Below are 21,692 nucleotides of genomic sequence, written 5' to 3' on the forward strand. Positions count from 1 at the left end.
GGAGTTTTGTTTATCTGAACAGATTTCATTTGTTTTTCAGAAGGGCAGCCAGGTTAAAAACAAACCTCATTTTCAGTGTGGTGTTGGGTAGTGGCAATGCATCCAATTAGTTGCTCTTTCTAACTCCCAGCTAAAGCTTCTGGCCTTTGGCCAGGCAAGGAATGGAATAACTTCTGGTGGTGTTCCTAAGTAGGGACATTGACCTGAATCATTATTTACTATTTACTGTCAAACACACAGTACTCCAGCACTCCTATAACAGCCAGTAAAAGCTGAAGAAGTGTGTGCATAAAACAAGCCAGGTGAGTATGGAAGGAGTGGCTCCTCCCAGAGCCCTACTTTGAAGAACTGCATCAGTACAGCATTTAGCACGGTGCTAAATAAGAAACAGCAACCCTCTCCAAATCACACCTCTGTGTAGGCAGAGGAGCTGGCCACAAGAGAGCCAACCCTATAAACTGGGGCACCAACAGCAGGAAATGTGGCAAATTGCAACAGATGCAGAGAATATCCAGACACATGTCAGAGTGATGTTTCACTCAGGTTCTTCAATAAACAGCAATTAGTGTCAAATGTAATTAGTCATGAAGGAACTCTCTTACATGGCTGTTAGTGATTACTGCTTTAGGTCCTATTTCTCTTCTGGCATCTACTTGAAATATAGAAATATTATATGAAATGTTAGTTGTGTACAAAAGGGAAAAAGAAAGAGGCTTAGCAGGTCTATTATGGAAGAAAATTATGCTTTCAGCCTTTACACACCAAAAATGTTTTAAAGAACATACACCTCTATTATGGCTGCTGCAGGAGCTGTATTAAGGTAAGTTACTTAGGTGAAACTAGTAATTATATGCCAGTTATGTTAATGAAAATTAACTAGTTTAATCCAAATAGCTACTCTTTCTTCTCTTGTGATCATACAGACCTATGAATAATTCAATAAAAAATGTGTTAGGTCTGACAGCTCTTATTTAAGTACTGTAACATAAATGTGTATGGATGGCACTTAGACTGGGGAGAAGAGATGTGAGAAAACTTTCACCTCACCTTTTTTTCATGCCATATTTATTCATTATATTATGTCATCTTCCCTTTTCTCGTGCTCTCCTTTTTGTCCTTTTAGCTCATCTCCCCTCCCACAAAATTCTTATCCCAGATAGCCCCAAAATATTTAAAGCTGATAGGACTGTTGTAACCCTTGTAATCCTTGTAACCCTCGTGCTTTCTCTTCCTCTCTCTTTCTTTCTTTCTTTCTTTCTTTCTTTCTGTCTTTCTGTCTTTCTGTCTTTCTGTCTTTCTGTCTTTCTGTCTTTCTGTCTTTCTTTCTTTCTTTCTTTTTCTTTTTTTCTTTCTTTCTTTCGATTTCTTTCTTTCTTTCTCTCTCTCTCTCTCTTTCTCTCTTTCCTTCCTTCCTTCCTTCCTTCCTTCCTTCCTTGTTTTCCTTGTTTTCCTTGTTTTCCTTCTTTCTTTTTGTTCCGTTTTTCCTAGACTGTAAGTGCTTTAAGAGTAGATTTTTAGTCATTATGTTGTACCAGCTAAAATAGAACCTCATTGACTGGCCTTTAGATATCATCATGAAAGATCTAAACTTTAGGTTGAGATAGAATGCAATGTCTTGCCATATTGTAATGTATCAGCTGAGACCCCAAAACCAATGGATCACTTGTTGTCATCAAGTTGGGCCCCCAAATTGGCTTTAAAGTCATGTGCTTAATGGCTTTGGGAGAAAATGGATGAAAATGCTCAGCTCCATTGCTTAGCTGCTGAAATATTCTGGTGCTGACTCTTAGGGGTTCTACCTGTGAGTCCTGAAAACAGCACCATGGGATGAATGTCAAGCAAGCCACCTTTGAACAACATCTCTTGCAGATATGTTATTGATATATGGAGAAGACAATGATGTTCTGGAAGCCAGTGTTAAATTTTAGTGATGCACTCTTTAGCTGGCTAATCTGAGCAGTAGTGTCAGTCAATCTGATGCCATCACAGCCCAGAGAATTGCTCTAAATAGCCCAGAGAGTGGCTAAATTGTACCCAGTGAGATGAGGCAGTGCAAGACCATAGCAGGTTTCCCCAGTTGAGTAAGGTTGAAGGGGGCCACTTATTTGACAAAGACTCAATGCAATTTACAGTTAACAGGAGCCTCACAACAGTAGTTGGAAGGAAAACAAGGGAAGGAGAGGCCAAAGACACCACACCATCACGCTAAACACAAGCTCATCAGGTAAGACTACGCAATGTCCTGGCATGAAACTGCAAATTATGGCAGAAGGTTGTAGCAGTGTCCCCTCTTCTCAAGTAGGGACTAATGATGCAGGAGAAGATTTGGTTTCCTGTTGAGCAAACATGCTTAGGGTATTTTGCTGAGAGCTGTGAGCCAGATTGTCCTGAACTCCAGCTGTTCTGTGAGAGCTTTTTAGATCACCCTTTGCTTTAAATTGTCTTAGAGTAGTAGCAGAGTTGACTTTTATCAGTTTAGAGGGACAGCCTTGTGCTGGACTGTGTTTGTTTTCCACCTGAAGGATTAAGAAACAGCGTTCAAAACCTCCTGGGCTAATGTGCATTTCACTCTGCACATTCAAGGGACATGAGTGCACCCTCTCTGATAAACAGCACTTTATTCACACTGTTTGATGAAGACTGCATTATCCAAATTACTAAAAAAGAAACTTCTAATACCAGCTTGTGCTACTGCAGATAGTGAAGATTAATTTTTATTTATTTATTTATTTTGAAGTGTGCATGTTTCAGGCAAAACTTGCAAGTTCACAACTGCCAGACCATCACATGCACTTATGGAATAGCAATATTGAGGTTAACAGAAAATCCTGTATCAAGAAGTATGTAACTACATTTTGTTACACAACATGTACAGAAAAGACTGTGGTTTCTGGAGACCAAAAAAACAAACAAACAAACAAACAAACAAAAAACAAACAAACAAACAAAAAAACCACCTTCTTGAAAGCATGGTTTAATTTAAAATCAGAATGGTTTTGACAGTCAACATCAGTATAACACAAATGATTTGCTCTGATATGAGTTGACTTGAGAAGGGAGAGGTTTGAGTAGAGGAAAGGGGAAAGGAATTGGTTGGTTTGGGGGATACGTTGTTTCTGTGCCTTCAGGAGTACCCAGATCTGATCTAGGACTGATGTTCACTTTGCACCATAGACTGCCCATCTCCCTGAATCTTCCATCTTCCTACATTTATTGGCATTAAGTGCCAATAAAGCAGGACAAGATCTGCAGGAATCTGCTGCTTCTCCCAGACTCTCTGAGAGCACAGTCAATGTGACTGCTTGGTCTTATTTAATAAATTAAAATCGAGTGTTTCTAAAACAAGTCTACTGAAAAAGCAGCCAAATCAGGAAATTATGTTTAGAAGGTACAGATATTCTGAACACAGAAACTCATTGAATACATGGAAATCCTCATTTGTAAACAAAATCAAACAGGTGTGCTCAGGAACAACAGATTTAAGAGTTGTGACTCACACTGGGTAATAAATATTGTGTCTGTTCAGACTTAATGGGCTGGCCCAATGTCATACTCCCTCTCAACAGGGATATTTGAGGGGCAGAAAGAGGAAAAATAATATGTATTCCTTTAAACCTAGTAGATAGCATTCATGCAACTCTAGCAATGCAGTATTATAATCAATTCTCAGACTTATGGCTGGTGAGTACTTCTCGCCAATTCATGTGCAGCTAAAGACGTTCTATTGAAGGCCAAAAGAAATCATCCGCTTGGACTGTTTGTATCATAACCATGTTACAGTTAATTCTGTAGTGATTCCAAAAGCATACAGTGAATTAAAATACATCTCCCATATAAACATCTAGCTGTAATCAAAGTTATCAAGTGATATGAAAGATACTTTTTTGACTGGTAGATTGTTAGAAGAGGTCAATATTGTCAAAATTCTGTCCCTGCTTCCTAACTTGATTTTTTTTTCTGGCTTCATCTAGACAGTTTTGCTTTTCTCTGCAAGATTTAATAATCCTTTAGTACTGCATATTTTCTCCCTGTGAAGATATTTATATATTGTAGTCTACTTACTTCTCAGTATTCTTTCTCATAAACTAAACAGATTGAGCTTTTAAGTGTTTTGCTATAAAGTATTTTTCTTCCCTTCTGCAAATCTTTTTTTTTTTTTTTTTTAATATCCTTTCCAATTTTTCAGCACCTGTTTTAAAATGTGCCCAGCAAAGCAGTTAGGAGTGTTAGCCTGATCAATGCTGTACACAGACGTGAAGTCATGTCTCTGCTCCTGCTCACCTCTCCACCTCCTGTTCCTATCAGGCTGTTAGCTAATCACAAATGTCAAAGCGGCAGTACAAGTAAATCACTGTTAGGTCATCTTATTCATCCTCCTGGTGTAACAGATTCCCCTGCGTTGGTGTATTTCTGTAAGCCAAGCTCAGTTTTTCAAACCCTACTGATAGGCTTGTTTGTACAAGGGCAAAGGTCCCGCCCCTTGAGGGCATTTTGGGGTTTAGCTCCCATGCATGGCCTTCGGGATTTGTTCTTTACCAGGAGGAAAGGCTGAATAATTCCATGATGTTTATAGCCTTATGTGATTAAAATGGGGTAATCAGATCTGCTGTCAGGATGTTAGCTGATCGCATCAAGCATTCAGAGGGCAATCGCACAGGCTTTGTCTAGACTAGGGTTTAAATGCGTGTCATTAGCACATATTAGCTGATACATTTTAAAAGTCTGAGGCAGACAAGGCATAATGCCTTTAATGTGAAAAGCTGGCTGAGTTAGGCCCTTGGGCATTGGCATCTACATGGGTTTGTCTATTTCAGAGTTTTAGAATAAGTTAGCCAAGGGCTTGTCTGCAAAGACCAGTTAATTTGGAAGAAGGTAGGCTATGAATTTAAAGGACTTCTAATACTCCAGGTCTCTAAGACCAGAAAGGGATTCATTCTCAAGTAGTTACTGTGAAATAGCTCTGTATAGTAGCATTATACACTTATCTAGGTAAGTTTTCTCTTTAAAACCTTCCCCCCAAAAAACAATTCCCATATGAGAGGTGCGGTATTTATAAATTAACCCTCCGATGCATTTTTGCTTTCATCACTGCTCCTCACTGAATACAGCTGATTAGTCTGTACTTTATCAGGGGAGAAGGGTGGAAAACTTGTACACTCTGCAGATCTGTGTGCTGACGTTAAAAGCTGACTTGCATTTCACAGGGGGGAGACATGGTATGCTTGTGAGAGGAATGGGAGTGGAGGAACAGAACACCATAAAATTGGATTAAAAGTAGAGGAGACTGGAGGAATTTTATTTGAACATGGCATTCCATCAAAAAAATTAAAAAAATCAAAAAATCCCAGGACATCTCAGAATCCTCTTATAAACCAGAAGGAGGAGCAGGAAAAAAAAAAATAATACAATTTGATAGTACAAATCATTTTAAAGTATGGTGGCATTGAATGAATTGTGGTTTCTTGAGTTTTCTTAGTTGGTTCTGTCCATGGGGTCAGGTCAGGTGAGTCTGAGTCTCTCTCTAAAGAGGAACCTTCCAAAATCACCCTGCAGCCAGCTCTATCCCATAAATGAGCTACTCAAATCATACAAATTTCCAACAGCAGAGGAGCCCTCATGCAAGAAAAACCTGCAGCTCCAGCTCTGCAGTTCACGGGTTGAAAAAGCATGGTGACGTTAACAGAAAACTTTCCTTGTCCTTGAAGGCCAGCGAGGACATTTGCTCATGGAAAGCAAACATTTACCAGGCAGTCAAAACTGATTTCAGAATGCCATTTCTGCCCTATACCCCTCTGTTCTGACTGACTGTCACCCTTGCTGGGATTTGTCACTTGGTTAGATGGAGACGACAAAGCTAAAATCTCATCAGAGCTGAACCTACATTTTTATCTTCAGAAGATGAACCACCATGGGTGACATCATGCCATCGATCCAAAACTAACTGAGTTGATACAGAATTACCAGGCAGGAACTGCTTTATGGGAGGATAGTAGGAGCCTGTTTTGCACAATGAAACATATAAACAGAGAAGCAAGCCAGATGGTGGCTCAACAGCAGAAGATTTCTGAAATTAATTTCCTACCCTGAGAAGTTCTTGATTGGCAGCTCTGGAAACAGACTTTCTGTTTGTCCACAGGGCAGGACAGGAAAAATGTCTAATATTGTCCCAGCAGAGATGTACAGAAATCGCTCGCTGTTTCATTTCCATCCTTATGAAATCCTTGCCTCATTCGTGCAAACTGCAGATGAATGAGACATCTGCAGAATGCACATTTGACCCTGATTTGAGGCCACAGAACTTTTGCTCATTAAAAGTTTAGTTTCAGGGCTGGATTGGAACCTCTGATCTACAAAATGGATCTCCTACTGTCCAAGTACAAAGTTATCCAGTGACTGAGGAGGGGAAGCCAGCCTTCCTTGAGGCACAGTGAAGAAGCATGCCCTGGTGACCCCATTCTTCCCCCTTAACATTGACTATAAGCACAGAAGGGTTGGAATTGCATAGCTTGCAAAGTGGTTCATCTTGTTAGAGAGAAGGAAAAAGATCTCACATAGTTCAGTTCACGCATAGTGCTCTGAGATGATTTTTAAGTCTAAACCAGACCCTTTAGTTGGCAGCTGTGACTTAATCTTAAAACAGAGGTTAGTATGGAGAACTGGAACAGCAATGAAATAAAAAGTCTTACCATTTATGAGAACTTCATTATTCTTTCTCTGAAAGGATTTCAGAGTGGAGGCGAAATCCCTTTTGTTTTAAAGATTTACAGTCAAGAGCTGGAATAATATGGGATTTAGAACCATTCTTTGATTTTTTTTTTTTCTGGGCTGTGCAGTTCAAACATCCAAAGAAAAACATGGAGGTGTGTATCTGGGTGAAATGGGAGTGGGTGATGGTTTATGCAGCACAAAACAGCTGCTTTTCTGCAGTGCAGAGCTTTTACTTACAGCAGTAAGACACAGGTTAATGGTCAAAAGTTCACTGGTGTGTATCAGTCATGCAACCAGCGAGGAATTTAGACATGTTCAGGATTCAGGATTCAACTTTCCCTTTGTCTCTCAAGAGTGGTGAGAACAAATTTTCCGTTATACATTGCCACGATAAGGATGGTGGAGGGTAAACTGGGTGGATCTGGTCAAAGATTTCTTGTCATAGGCTAATTAGTGATGCCACACAGTACCTTGCAGAGATAACCATGCTAATAATGAACAGGCAGTTTGGCCACAGAAAACATGATAGCTGTATTTGTAGAGCCTCTCTGCAGCTCAGTACCCTCCTCTTACTACTTCCAGGACACGTTATATGGTAACACTGGGTGTCTTCTTCTGGACATCTTTCTCCATGGTGTCTTCTCCTGAGAAGTTTACTTTGAAATAGTTCATGTCAGTAGTTCATGGCTGTTCATGGCTGTAGTTCATGGCTGACTGTTCAATAGTTCATGACTGACTGTTCCAGTCAGCCAGGAAGGTGTAGTATCAACAGGAGATTGTGAATTACCTGCAGCAATAGTGGGTGGATCCTAACTATAAATAAATAAATAAATAAATAAATAAATAAATAAATAAATAAATAAATAAATAAGAAAACCTGGACACCTTTTCACCTTTTAGGTTGGTTATTAGGAAAAATTTCTTTACCGAAAGGGTTGTTAGGCATTGGAATGGGCTGCCCAGGGAAGTGGTTGAATCACCATCCCTGGAGATCTTTAAAAGATGTTTAGATGTAGAGCTTAGTTTATATGGTTTAGTGGAGGACTGGTTAGTGTTAGGTCAGAGGTTGGACTCGGTGATCATGGAGGTCTCTTCCAGCCTAGATGATTCTGTGATTCTGTAATTCTTTTTCCTAAATTCACTAAAAGCCTTGAGATAGCTTCAACTGCTGATTTCTAAAGGAGATGGAACAGCAAAAAGGTTTCCAGAAACAGGGTTTCAGCTGATGGTCCAGAACTATTTGACTCATACCTGTCCCAAGTTCTCCAATCCAAGCACACAGCAATGCTCAGAGGAAAGCAAAAACTATTCCAGAGTTTCAGTCATGTGAGTAATTCAAAGCTTTGTGAAGGTTACAAAAAGGTCCCTTGCGGGCAATCCCAAGATCAATGCTACTGTTCTTCTGTGTAACTAATCTAAAATAAGGTTTTCATTAACTCTCTTTATTTGATGCATTGTGAAACAAACTGAATGAGAATGTTTGGGCTGGCAAAGAAAGCTACACAAAATCCCACAAGAGCCCAGCTAAACAACACACATCAAGATCTGAGTAACAGAGAAAATAACTCTTGATATGTGAAGTCTCAGTTTTGCAGCTCAGCATAAGATTGACAAGTTTCATGGAATCACAGAATTTAAGGCTATACATGAGTACCAGGGCTTTTTTTTCCCATTACAGATGTCAGGAAATTACCACTTTGGGCCATGTCATAGAAGTATAACTTACTACTAAAAAGTTCTTGTTAATCACTGATGTATTACATGACAACATACAGACTTGGGCTAGGTCATAGCCCCCCAGCTTTCTGAACCACTGAGCATATGAGAGCTGTCACCAAAAAAAAAAAATACAGGAGAACAAGAGAATCTGTGACTGAGCCTGATATTAACACTACTCAGAAACACTCCTAAACCCAGACAGATGGTGTGTGTTCCTACCAAGAATTCACTTTTAAAGTCTAAACCACTAATACCAGGATTTTAACTGGAATGGGGACAGAGAGAGCTAAAGATGTGAAAGACTTTAGCCATTAGACTAAGTTCACAGAATATCCTGTGACTGGAGGCACTCATCACTTCATGCTATAGCCCGGAGAACAGAGCCTGATTTTACTTGTGCAGATGATTACTTTATCTCCTGAACTCTTGGATAAGCAAGATGTCACAGTGCTCCATTTCCATCACTTTGTGTAAGGTTTTGTCCAGCTTTAATCCAGACCTTGAAGTATAGCACATAGATGAGTAGGATGTTCCATGTTTCCAAAACTATCTCCTCTACAGGTTGGTGTGTGCCTGTGTGAGCTCAAGACCATTCACCTAAAGCTTCTCATCTCCTCAGCAAATCACACCTCTGTTTGTTCATTACATAATTTCTGTTTATTTTACCAGAAGTCATATGGGTAGAGGGGAATTGCAAAGTAAAAAATATCTATCAATCCATGTAATATAATAATGACAGTCTCATACACAGGGCAAATTTACATGTAAATAGCAACCCATACAATTTACGAAGAAGTAAGGAATGAGAAATTGCAACTGACAACCCATAAAGGTTTAAATAAATTTGTAATATGAATTAGTCTTGAAAGAAGAAAGGCTGCCTTTTCAGAGTCATTTTGTCCTAACAGACAAAAATCTACCAGCTATTTAAATTTTAGTTCAGCTATGAGAAGGAGGGAACCTGAACTATTGTGCCTTACTAAGACCATGGATTACCAGTACCTAACTTCAGGCACCGACCTTACCACAACATCTAAATTCAAGATAGAAAGGTAGGACTCAAGGCTCCTGCCTTATGGCTGGTCATGGGAAGTGGCTACAAAGCTGGCATTCAGGCAGGTAAGGGCAGAATCCATCCTCCCCTCAGCAGCTTCTGTATAAAAAGGAATGGACCTTCCCTTCACAGTCCAACCATGCTCAAAGAGGGGCAATCTTTCCATCTTTCCCTCTTTCCATCTTTCACTAAGGACATTGTTTTTCAGGCGTCATGACAAGGTGTGTGATACTGCAGTTAGCTGAGCGGAAGCAAGTGTGGAGAAAGAGCACTTGGTCTTCATCACAGGTAGCTGCAAGGAGATTAAGGGTTACAATATCCATAGAGATGACTTCATTCAAAACACAGAGGGCAGGAATGTGTCTGTGGCAGTGACTTTGTCTCATCCCAGTTTAGGCTCTTGAGCAGATAGATCTTGTGCTCAGACCAGTCCCAGATCCTGCACTAGCACCCTGTTCAGCAGATGCTGAGTTTGGGGAACCTTCTTCAGATGTGCCTCAGTGGAAATGCTAGATCACTGCTCAGCCTCCCCAGGCCTTCCAATTTTAGTGAAACAAGGGAACAGCTGGTAAGCGTTGCCACTTTTAGCAAGGTTTTCAGTGGTAGGGACTGTGATTGTTATTGCCCAGGTGCTCCTAAGTCTGCAAAGAACCCCCTTGCTGTTGCTTCTCCCCCAAACCAACACCACTCACTGAAGGTGTCTGTCAGCACAGAATACTGCCACAACCAACACACGTACGCAGTGATTTATTCCTGACACTTCCAGAAGAGGCAGGTCACACAAAGGTTGTGGTGCTGCAGACAAAGCAAATAGCTTGCTCTAACATATGTAGTGAATAATAATTATAGAATAGAGGAGAGGAAAAGAAAATGCACATTTCCCGTTGCTTTAAATTTATTGAATAACCAGAACCTGGGGAAGTGCAGTTGAAAGATGTGGATAGGAGATCCCTCTCGCAAAGGAAATACGTCTATCAATCCACGTAATGTGACAATCTCATACATAGGGCAAATTCACATGTAAATGGCAACCATCCAATTTGCCAAAGAAGCTAATAAAAAAAATAAACTTTTTTTTTTTTCTCTTTCCCTATCCCTGCCTAAAATACAAAGTGCACCATATGTAATGGATGTAGTAGTGCATACCAATCCAGCAATCCATTAATTTGTATTTGAATGTTTTAGCAAAAACTGACTGTGTCTACAAACATTACAGACTAATTTTCAGATACATGAGTTTTTGCTTGGTTTACCTACAGGTTTTCTGAGCTCTGTGCCAAAAAGAAATTCCATTATTGCACTGAAACATAACATTGACACATGTCAAACTGCTTGTTTTGTATGGGCTTAAGCATACTTTCTCTTTGTGCTTTTTGTAGTTTCATACATATTAGACACACATCTTTGGGTTTTAATTATAAAATTAATGTAGACAGCAACCAGAAAGAAAGCTGACAAATCTAATTTCCCAAGTAACTCAATATCATCTTAGAATCTCTGAGGAGGAAAAGAAAAAATTATGTCCAAGAGGTTACAAAAAAAAAATCTGAAGGGACAAATTAAAAAAGCAAGCAAAAAAAAAGCTGATCAGATTAATACAGGAGTATTTCCCTAGCGTCAAATTCAATATTTATCACCAGCCAGGAGAATGTGATGGTATTTTAAACATGAAATGACTTTTCATACTGCTTCCAGTCCCAGACACTTAGGGGGAAAAGCTATATAGATATACATCGTAAATGCATCTTAAAAGAAAATAGTTTCTAAAAATAGTCCTTTAATGACCCTATACAGTGCTGTGCTAGCTCAAACCATGTAAACTCCTTCCCATTCCTTAGATTTAATCTAAAACATTTTTATTTTTTTCAAAGTGATTGACCTGTCCCAAGTATTGATATAAAGAGAGGATTTCTATAACATAAGCAAAGAAAGCTGTTAAGTGGCACAAACAGGCTGAAACCTGCACTGCTGTGGAAGGGGCACAGGGAGCTTTTATGCTCCATGACAAAATGTCACAGAAACACAAGGGTTATCTTGACCGTATAAAAAATAAATAAACTTACAAATTAAAATACATTCCCAGCCAGCAGTTGGTTATTCTGCCAGCAGGAAGGTCAAGAAATACAAAGAAACAAAGAGAATAACATCATTTACTAAACAAATCTGATCTCAAACTTAGATCTAGGGAAGATTATTTATTTATTTAATTATTTATACTTTATTTAATCCAGTTGTTGAATTTTTCTACTCCTGAGTGTTCCTAGGGAAGAGTATAGGACTAGGATCTGCACATTCATACATATCTCTAAGATCCTGTTGCATCCATTGAAGAGAAGCTTGCTGATGATGTGCTGCTGGAAGTAATCACACCTTCATTAGGCAGGCTGAAGATAAATTAAGAGACATGTCCTGGAAGTGAATTTTGCCACAAGCTCATCAGCTGCAGAGAGGCTTCAGTTACTTTGAGAAACAGTTTCTGTTCCACCATGGTGAAAGGTTGTAGGCTTTTCCCATCAGCACATGTGCACCAGAGATGCCCCATACCTGTGAGGATAAGAATCACAGAATCACAGAATTTCTAGGTTGGAAGAGACCTCAAGATCATCAAGTCCAATCTCTTACCTAACACTAACAGTCCCCACTAAACCATATCCCTAAGCTCTACATCTAAACGTCTTTTAAAGACCTCCAGGGATGGGGACTCCACCACTTCCCTGGGCGGCCTGTTCCAGTGTCTAACAACCCTTTTGGTAAAGAAGTTCTTCCTAACATCCAACCTAAAACTCCCCTGGCGCAACTTTAGCCCATTCCCCCTCGTCCTGTCACCAGGCACATGGGAGAACAGGCCAACCCCCACCTCACTACAGCCTCCTTTAAGGTATCTGTAAAGAGCAATAAGGTCGCCCCTGAGCCTCCTCTTCTCCAGGCTGAACAAGCCCAGCTCCCTCAGCCGCTCCTCGTAGGACTTGTTCTCCAGGCCCCTCACCAGCTTCGTCGCACTTCTCTGGAACCGCTCAAGCACCTCCGTGTCCTTCTTGTAGCAAGGGGCCCAGAACTGAACACAGTACTCAAGGTGCGGCCTCACCAGAGCTGAGTACAGGGGGACGATCACCTCCCTAGCCCTGCTGGTCACGCTGTTTCTGATACAAGCCAGGATGCCGTTGGCCTTCTTGGCCACCTGAGCACACTGCTGGCTCATATTCAGCTGACTGTCCACCATCACTCCCAGGTCCTTCTCTGCCTGGCAGCTCTCCAACCACTCATCTCCCAGCCTGTAGCTCTGCTTGGGGTTATTGCGCCCCAGGTGCAGGACCCGGCACTTGGCCTTGTTGAAAGGAGGCTTCCACCCAACATCAGTGGTGTCAGCCCAGCAAATGCCAGTCAGATTGATGACTGTGATTGTAATGACAAGTCTGGATGTAGCTAGACATGGATAAGTATAAAAAATTGTTTTGGGGCTGATTGCACTAACTTCAGTGCCAAGTTACTGCCTCCTAAGGAGGTTGATTACAAGCTAACCATTACTAATACACTTGTTTGAACTAGTCCCCGAGTATACAATCGCTTGTTTCCTCTCTCAAAATACCAGTAATCAATCTATTGTGAAACAAACAGCTCTGTAAGGATTCAATATATCCAAATATGAGGGCCAGATCTTCAGTGAGTCCAGTACCCATCCCCACTGGCCTCAATAGAGAAGCCTTTACAGTCTGTGGAAAAGTGAGTTAATGGCCCAAGCTGAGATAGTCTACGGGGCTCTTCAGTTATCCAGAAGTAGGTGCCTGCTTTAAGGTCAGGTGTGCACTCCTGTATCCAGCCAGTTCAAGACACAAAATTCCCATTTAGTTCTGCAGTCTATAAAAATACTGCTTTTAATCCATAGCCAAAAAGTGCTTTGAGGTTCTAGCTTTTGTCCAATGAGCCTTGATTTTTCAATCACTTCTGTGTCTTAAACAGTATCACTTTGAGTTGTGCACATACTTGGACTCTAACATGCAAAACTTTTAGGAATCTTGTAAAAGCTTTCATTTGAAAGTTGAATTTATGCAAGTGCGTGTTAATGACTTGGCATCTTTAAGGGGGTTATTTTGAGTTCTATCTTTAACTTCATTACCGTTAAATTATTCCAAAGAGATGTTGGCAGCTTGTGGCCTAATGCTTTGAACCAATTTAAAAATTCATATGTAGAGTTTGTGATAGTCCACAGTCAAGAGGACATTTCAGCAGTGGGAAGCAATTAAGCAGTCTTTGGGAGATCAAGAGGTGATTACCTTAGATGTACAATGTTGATCCTTGTTCTATATATTTTCTGCATAAAGTGAATTGGCAGGCAAAACATGAAGAGCTGAAAATCTATTGCAAATACTAAAACCATGTGGTGAAATACAAACCACGTAGTCTTTATTTTGCAAGAAATTATTGAAGGCTGAACCCTTCAGTTTATTGTCTTGCCACATGCACATAGTAAAGTTGTAAAGCTTCCAGAAATCAGGTGCCATCTGAACAATCAAACCCATATGTTTTTCACTCCTAAAGAAGATCCTAAGAGAAAGCAGAATCTTGAAAGAAATATTAATCTCCAACAATTTGTCAGTGCCCTGTAAAGTCAGCATGCAGCCAGCCCAAATATCAATAATGTATTCCATTTCCCTTATAGAAGTAATATAAAAGGTTAAAATCAGGGACTATTGGGCTTTCTTAATTCTTTACGTTATCCTAACATGGCTGTTGGGACTGTTGGTGCTAGAAGTTTCTAACTGTGGAAAACATAGGGAATATAGCTATTCCATACAAACTCCACAAATAAAAACTGTTCTTCCTCAGCCAATGCTGCACTAAATGACTGCAAGGAAAAAGAAAGTACAGACAACTTAATGTAGAGTTAGATTCATCCACAGGTTAATGTGGTCAGCATAACGTCTGTTAGTTACTGACCAAAGAGATCGATGACATGCTACAATCAATGATCACAGAATATATTTGCCTCACTCTAAGATGCTTTTAGAAATGGGGATAGATAGATAAATAAATGAATAAATAAATAAATAAATAAATCTTTAAAATCCTTGCCTTGTGCAGGGTTTTTTTGATTAGAAGAAACCTTGTATTTTCTAACGATGATTTTGGGGGTAAAAGGAAATGTAAAGGGCAATTCTGATACATGAACACTTTATTTTCCTGTCATACGTTCCCATACCTCCCGAGGTTTTTGCTAAGCACTGTAAAGTTATTGTGGGATAGGGGACAATTGGTATTACCACTATAAAAGCTTCCCCTCAGTTGTCCCCAGCATGAATCAGAAGTATAAATTGCTGCGCCTAAGTGGGAGAGGTAAGAAATAGACTGTTCCCACTGGAAAGATAAGTGACTGGAAATGAGCCCAAAAATTTGTGTTTAGGAGTCTCAAAGCTGGAATACTGCTACAGTGGATTACCAGGGAAACCAGAAATGTGTAAGAACCAGAGCCTAAACATCTGACAGTTTTTGCCAGGCGTATATTTTGGAGAGAGATTCAGTGTTCATAAAGAGCTCGGATTTACTTCACTGCACATCTCAATAAAGAGATATTTTCTACTAAATTGCTGTAGGACATCATTTCTCTCTGTTTGAACCTTTGGTTTCTTAGAAGTAGTGTGCTCCTGTGTAAATCCAGTGACCCTGAGTTATAGCAAACAGCATCTTATTTTTACCTACCTGAATGCTCTAGTATGGTAAAGGAGAGAGGAAGGAAGCTTCTGTGCCAATTTAACTCCTACTCTGTATTCGCTGCGATACAAGACCCTCTATATGTCTTTTGCCCAGTGATGGAGCTGGAACACCCACCCACCCTAAATATTTCCTCTTTTGAAAATATTGGCAATGCGACAGCCTCCTTCCAGCAGGCAATTATAGGAACAGAGTCACCTTGCCATCTCTCCCTCTCCATCTTTCTACTCTCAAAAGAAGAAGAAAAAAAAATAAGAAAGGATGGAGAAGGAGAAAGAAGGAGAAGGAGAAGGAGAAGGAGAAGGAGAAGGAGAAGGAGAAGGAGAAGGAGAAGGAGAAGGAGAAGGAGAAGGAGAAGGAGAAGGAGAAGGAGAAATGAAAAATATTGCTACATCTTGCTTAAAATCCCTGCTACACCTTCTGGGTTTTGATTCTTCAGCTAGCCTTCAATTCCACCTTCAAGTTTTTTTTCCCCTGCACTTACAAGAACTGGAAATTTGTTTAATTGAAAGGTCTCAAAAAACACCAAGGACCCTGAGACCCTGGGAGACCTAGCCCAAATGTGTGCAAATGCATACAGTTGTGCACACAGCTCCTCTGCAAGGTCTACCATCAATGCAAATTTGCCCTAATTCCGAGAAGCTCACTTCTAACCCTCCTCCACACTCACACATACTCTAATGCACTCCCTCTTGTACAAATCCACCCTCTCCCACACTGACATAGATATTCTCGCTCTTCTTCACCACTCTCTTTGCCACTGAGCTAAATTACTCTTCTGTAGAAATTGCCATCAGCTTTTTTCACCCTTTGCTGCTCTTTCAAGGAGATTATGCAGTGATGCAGTCAAGATATTCGATTATCTACTTGATATCTTTTAAGATTTTTTCCAACTATTTGCACCCATGTGTTACAGGACAGCATTGTTTGTCATGAGTTCAGTGTACTTAGGGCATGGGCTGAGTGAATGAGGTTGCACTTTTGTGTTGATTGGGCACAAATGGATGTTTTGGGAACTAGATTGGTCCCATTATACGGTTTCCACTAGCTTTAAGCACTAAGCTTGGAAGCTTCCAAGCACTTTTCAAGTCATGCATGGTGCACACTTGCATTTTATAGGGAGAAGGTTAGTTCAGAGGCTGAAGCGGTGTCCTAAGAACTGGAGGTAATCTCAGGTCCTGGTGCTATCATAAAGAGAACAGATGTCCTTCTGGGCTTTTTGCTAAAGTCTGTAACATCACCCAGCTGCTTCTTCCCATCCTCACAGTTCATGGTGAACAATGTGATAAATGAGGTGAACACTCTGAGGGTTGTCTTAATTCTAGATATATCCCATAAAGACACTGCAATATTCCCAGGTCGGAGATATGGAAGTTGCTGTTACCCATTTTTCTTAAAAGTAAGCTTGAGAAGAAGTGAAGAGGTCCCAGCTGAAGGCATGGCTCAAATACTTTAACACTTATTGACTTTCTCAGGCCACTAGAAGAGTCTTCTAACTTTTCTGCACTTCAGTTTCTCAGTTATAACAACAGCATTTGACAACATGGAGAAATTTTGAGGAAAACACATTAAAGACTGTGGGTGCTATCACACTAGAGGATCAAAGGACATACAAGTGGCCAAGAATTTTGTTCTTTTGTTTTTCATATGTGAGAGTAAAACAAGTTAAAATGCTTACATTTGGGATGGAGGCAAGAGTGCTGCAAGTTTTACTTATTACTCATCTCTGAAGCTCTGAGACACTATAGAACCAGTTGGTGTAAGAACTACACTGTGATCTACAGAGTCTGATAAGCTGAACCAGCCCTGGAATATGATTTTTATTTATTTATTTATTTATTTCTTACTTTAAAGCCATTGCTTTACATTTATTCTTTTTGAATCACTAAAAATGTATATTTACATTTGAAGGCTGCAGAACCTCTCTTATGAAGACAGGCTGAGGGAGTTGGGGTTGTTCAGCCTGGAGAAGAGAAGACTTCAGGGAGACCTTACAGCGGCCTGAAGGGGGCCTACAGGAAAGCTGGGGAGGGACTCTTTGTCAGGGGGTGTATTGATAGGACAAGGGGAATGGCTTTAAACTAAAAGAGGATAGGTTTGGGTTAAATATAAGGAAAAAATTCTTCATTCAGAGGGTGGTGAGGCAGGGCACAAGGTGCCCAGAGAAGCTGTGGATGCCCCAGCCCTGGAGGTGCTCAAGGCCAGGCTGGATGGGGCTTTGGGCAACCTGGGCTCGTGGGAGGTGTCCCTGCCCATGGCAGGTGTTGGTCCCTTCCAACCAAAACCATTTGATAATTCTATACAGGTGTATTTAAAGAAGAAAAAGTGCTGTGGATTGAGGAAACAGATTAATATTTATTTCACATCAAAATGGTGGCTCCTTCATATTGATAATTCCCTGTCAATACCACTGGTGATTATGTCTAAGAAGCTGAGCCTAAACATTCAGTGGTTGAAGGACAAAGAGCAGTGATAATTCATTTCTCACCTAAAGGCATGTCAAAGAAGCAGGAGTTTAGGTAAACTGTAGCTCTTGAATATCTAGATTCGTATCTAGAGATATCCTTGAAATGTTTCCACTGACAATACCTGTTCCTCCATAGCCCAAGTGAAAAGGTCAGGTTCCAAGAACAGCTTTCTGTTCATGAGAAATGCTGATTTTGTGCGAAGTGAAGGAAACCTTCACTCAGCTGTTCTGATCTTTTAAGTAAATATTTATTTATTTTCTGTATGAAGTTATAAAGTTTCTTGGGAATACAGATAATGTAGCAGGAGGAAAAGTAATTACCGTAATTTTGCCTGTGCTTTTGGAAAATAATCCATCTGATATGCGCTCCATTTACATTTTGTGAATTGCACAGCTCAGCATATGAGCATCTTAACTAGGTGCATGCAGTCCCTGTTTATCAAACACTATCATTCTCATGCTAACAGAAGCACTTGTCTTGGCCTCTGCTCTTCAAAGAACATGTGACTAAGATGTCATTGACTTTAAGCGTGCTTTGCATCCATTTTTTTTGAGAAATGGCCTGGTTGCTGCTCAGAGATGCTCCCTGAGGGTTAGCAGTGCTTTGAAATGGGAAAGAGGAACCTCAGCCTATGAAGGCAGCCAGGCACTAAGAAGTTGCCTGTTCTTTTCTGCATGGCTCTTCCCAGCATTCTGAGAAGGGGGTGGTGCAAGCATAAAACCAGCTCGCTTTCTTCTTCTTCCTAGATGTTTATTTTCTAACAGAGGGAAATATTTATCACTCTGATTTTCTGGGGACAAACAAAAAGACTCTGAAAGAAAACCTCATGAATTTCCTGTGCTATAGATGACATCAAAAAAGACGTGCTTTAGGAAGAGAAGCGACAGCCTGCAGGGGAGAAGGGAATGAGAACTGACCTAGCATCCATGCCTGCCAGATAGCTGGAGGATTGTCTGTTCCCATCCACATGAATGAGGACTGAAGGCACTCAGCACCTTGCATGATTAAACCCAAAGTGAGAGCAACCTTTCTCATCAAAATTGCACTCCCTTCCTCCCTCCCAAAAGGCACATCGATCTGTACGACTGCTATCCTTGGTAATTGTTTCCAACTGAGCTCTTTTGACCTCCGTTCCCATCATTTGATGGGAGAGCAAGACCTTCACACACACCAGCTAAGAGCTTCAGGAAGCTTCAAAGGCAGCCCACAGCTACTTCAGCTACTTCCATTGCCCACACTGCCTTTTTCTCCCAAGAAAAGTGCTTTTGGGGCAACTACAGGGCAGAGTTGGGTGGCTATTTTCTCACAGCAAGATAGGATGTAGGAGATAGGCCTCCTTCCCCACCTCCATCATGGAATCTATGCGATGGGAGGAGGGAATGGAGGAAAAAGAGCATCCCACCTTAGCTCAGCATCATCTGTGCCTGCAGGACAGCACTTCCAAGCAAAGCCTGGGGAGGCTGGGGAATCTCCATCACAGCTTCCTGCTTCATTCAGCATGGGTTCAGGGCCTGCAAGGATATCCAAGTCACCCAATGTCCAAGCACGTGAAGAAAGCAGGCAGGATGCCCTCTGCTTGGAAGAGTCTGAGGGCTTCTCTCCTCCCTGTCCCTTTCCTACCAACCCTCACGTCAGCTGAGCTGTGGCTTCCCATTAGGCTGCTAGCAGCAAAGTTGTGTTTTATATTCTACTATGTTTTGCACAGGAATCTGTAACTCTGCAACAGCATTAATGTGACATACAACAATACATATTTTTTTTTCTGCTGAATATTTTCCCCTTAAAAACACTTTCTTTCCTTTGCAGAGCAACACACACAATATTTCTAAGGCATCGAGCTTGTTACACAGATTTTTCCTCACTGCCTATATGCCAAAGCATTGCACAGCAGTAAAAATTATGAGGCTGCATACAGTGAAATGTAAGGAAAGCTGTTGCAGAGCAGCACTGCACAGCGTGTGTGGGAGAGGGAAGGAGGAGTCAGTCATGAGACCAACAACTGAAGGAGAAATAAATTAAGAGTCATAAAACAAACTGCCATTCAAAGCTCCCCTTCCGCAGCAAGGCCATTACTGTGCTTTCTGACAGCTTTACAAAATGAGGATAATTTGGGAACGGTCGTAAGGATACATCTCTGCTCCTGTCCTGTGGCACACGTCAGACCTCTTCCACAGCCACGCTCTGAAATCCAGCAGAGCGCAGGAATGGGGCATTCATAAAGATAATGAGAACAGCCATAGTTAGAGCAAACGAATGAAAAAGGGAAAGGGAAGTAAGGTTTGGCTTCCAAAGCAAAACCCTTTGCCGACTGCTCTCCCACTGGAAGCCCATTGCCTGGTGCCTCCTTGCCCAGCACGTAGTTGTGTTATTATCAGTACATACGTGTCCCACAGCAGTATCCTGCAGGCCAGGTAGGCAGATCACTGGCTCAGTTTGGTGGGACACCCACCCTCTGATCATACTGTGTTTCTGCATTCAGGAGCCCTGCGTGGATGCACGAGTTTCCCAGGGTACTCACATACCTCAGACGGGCATAGAAAGATGAAATAACATCTGGATGAGCCGTGTGGAATGGCACTGCCACAGCACGGAGCATCCTTGCATATATTGAGGACAGAGAGCTCTAAAGGAGGAAAGCAAACTGGACAGTAAAAATGCTAACATGTGGTGGGAAACACACATGCCCCAGACAATGCTGTTTATTGTCGACTTGCAGATACAGAGGAAAATGTAGCTGGCTCAAGGACTCACTGTATTTGTCTGCTTCAAGGAGTATGAAGAAAATAGGAGTCACAAAATGGTATGGTGTTAACACCTATCCCGGTGCTTTGCTCCTGAAGAGATCCCGCTTGCTACTGCCCGTGTTGCAGAACAATGTAATGGTAAGATATTTTTTTTTAATCTTGATTGAACCTACATTAAAAAAAAAAAAAAAAAAAAAAAAAAAAAAAAACACACCCAGGGTACTGATTGTTTTGTATATATAAACTGTCAGTGTGAAATATAGAAGAAACTGGTGGTGCAAAATATTAAATAAATAAATAAATAAATAAATGTGCCACTAAGTGCTTTCAAAATGAAAGGAGCATGAATTTTTGTTTACTGACCTCTAACCTTAGTCTTTGAACATCTCTTGAGACACTGAGCAAACAAAACATTGCATGTGTCTCTCATCAAAAAGCTCATTTCTTCTCATTTTCACCATGAATCTCTACTCTGGCATGCTCAGTGAAAAGGAAAACAACCAAAAGGAAAACTCTGTGTAATGGAGGTTGGATAATCTTCTGCCTTTGGAAGAAATCTCTGCATAAAAATAAATAAATAAATAAAAATTATATATATATAGATACGCACACACACATATATATATATCACTTGGTACTGCTTACTTTTTACACATTCTCCTCTGCTTCCCACACACTCTCCCTACCTGTTGCTGGTTCTGTGGACTAGCCATCTTACTTGGAATACAAACAATTACTTGCTCTTGTCCAAAAACATTGCAGATGCCAGTAGGGCTGTGAAAATAATAGTCAGCTTAAAGCCTCATCAGTAACTGTGCCAGATACAAATTGAGTTCAAAATTAAATGGTTAGTGGAAATGAATACACAAACCACAGTGTCACAAAGGAAAAAATTATGACTCTGGGAGAGATGAGTTTGGGATCATTGAGTGCAATGGGTGTACTTCCCCCTGTACACAATTACCACTTTTTTTGTGGGTGTGACACATTCGTACGGACACTTACATAGATCTTGTGCCTTCCACCAGTTCTGGTGCTTGCCTGCACAACTGCTGCCCCTACAACTGCACGAAGTGAAGATGAGGAATGGGAAAAGGCAGGTCGCTGAATCCCGTGGTACTTTTTAATCCTTTTTCACCTCCTCTGGGTGGCACATAATAGAAAAGATTTAGGAATGCCTTTTCTTCTAAACACGTCCATAACAGCAACTGTTCCTGAGCAATCAAGATCCTTACACACCTTCTGGCTCAGTATCTAGACTCTTATCCATTTCTCCTACAGATTGAAATACAA

This window comes from Anas acuta, chromosome 1, assembly GCF_963932015.1.
Source record: "Anas acuta chromosome 1, bAnaAcu1.1, whole genome shotgun sequence".
In the NCBI taxonomy this organism is placed as follows: domain Eukaryota; kingdom Metazoa; phylum Chordata; class Aves; order Anseriformes; family Anatidae; genus Anas; species Anas acuta.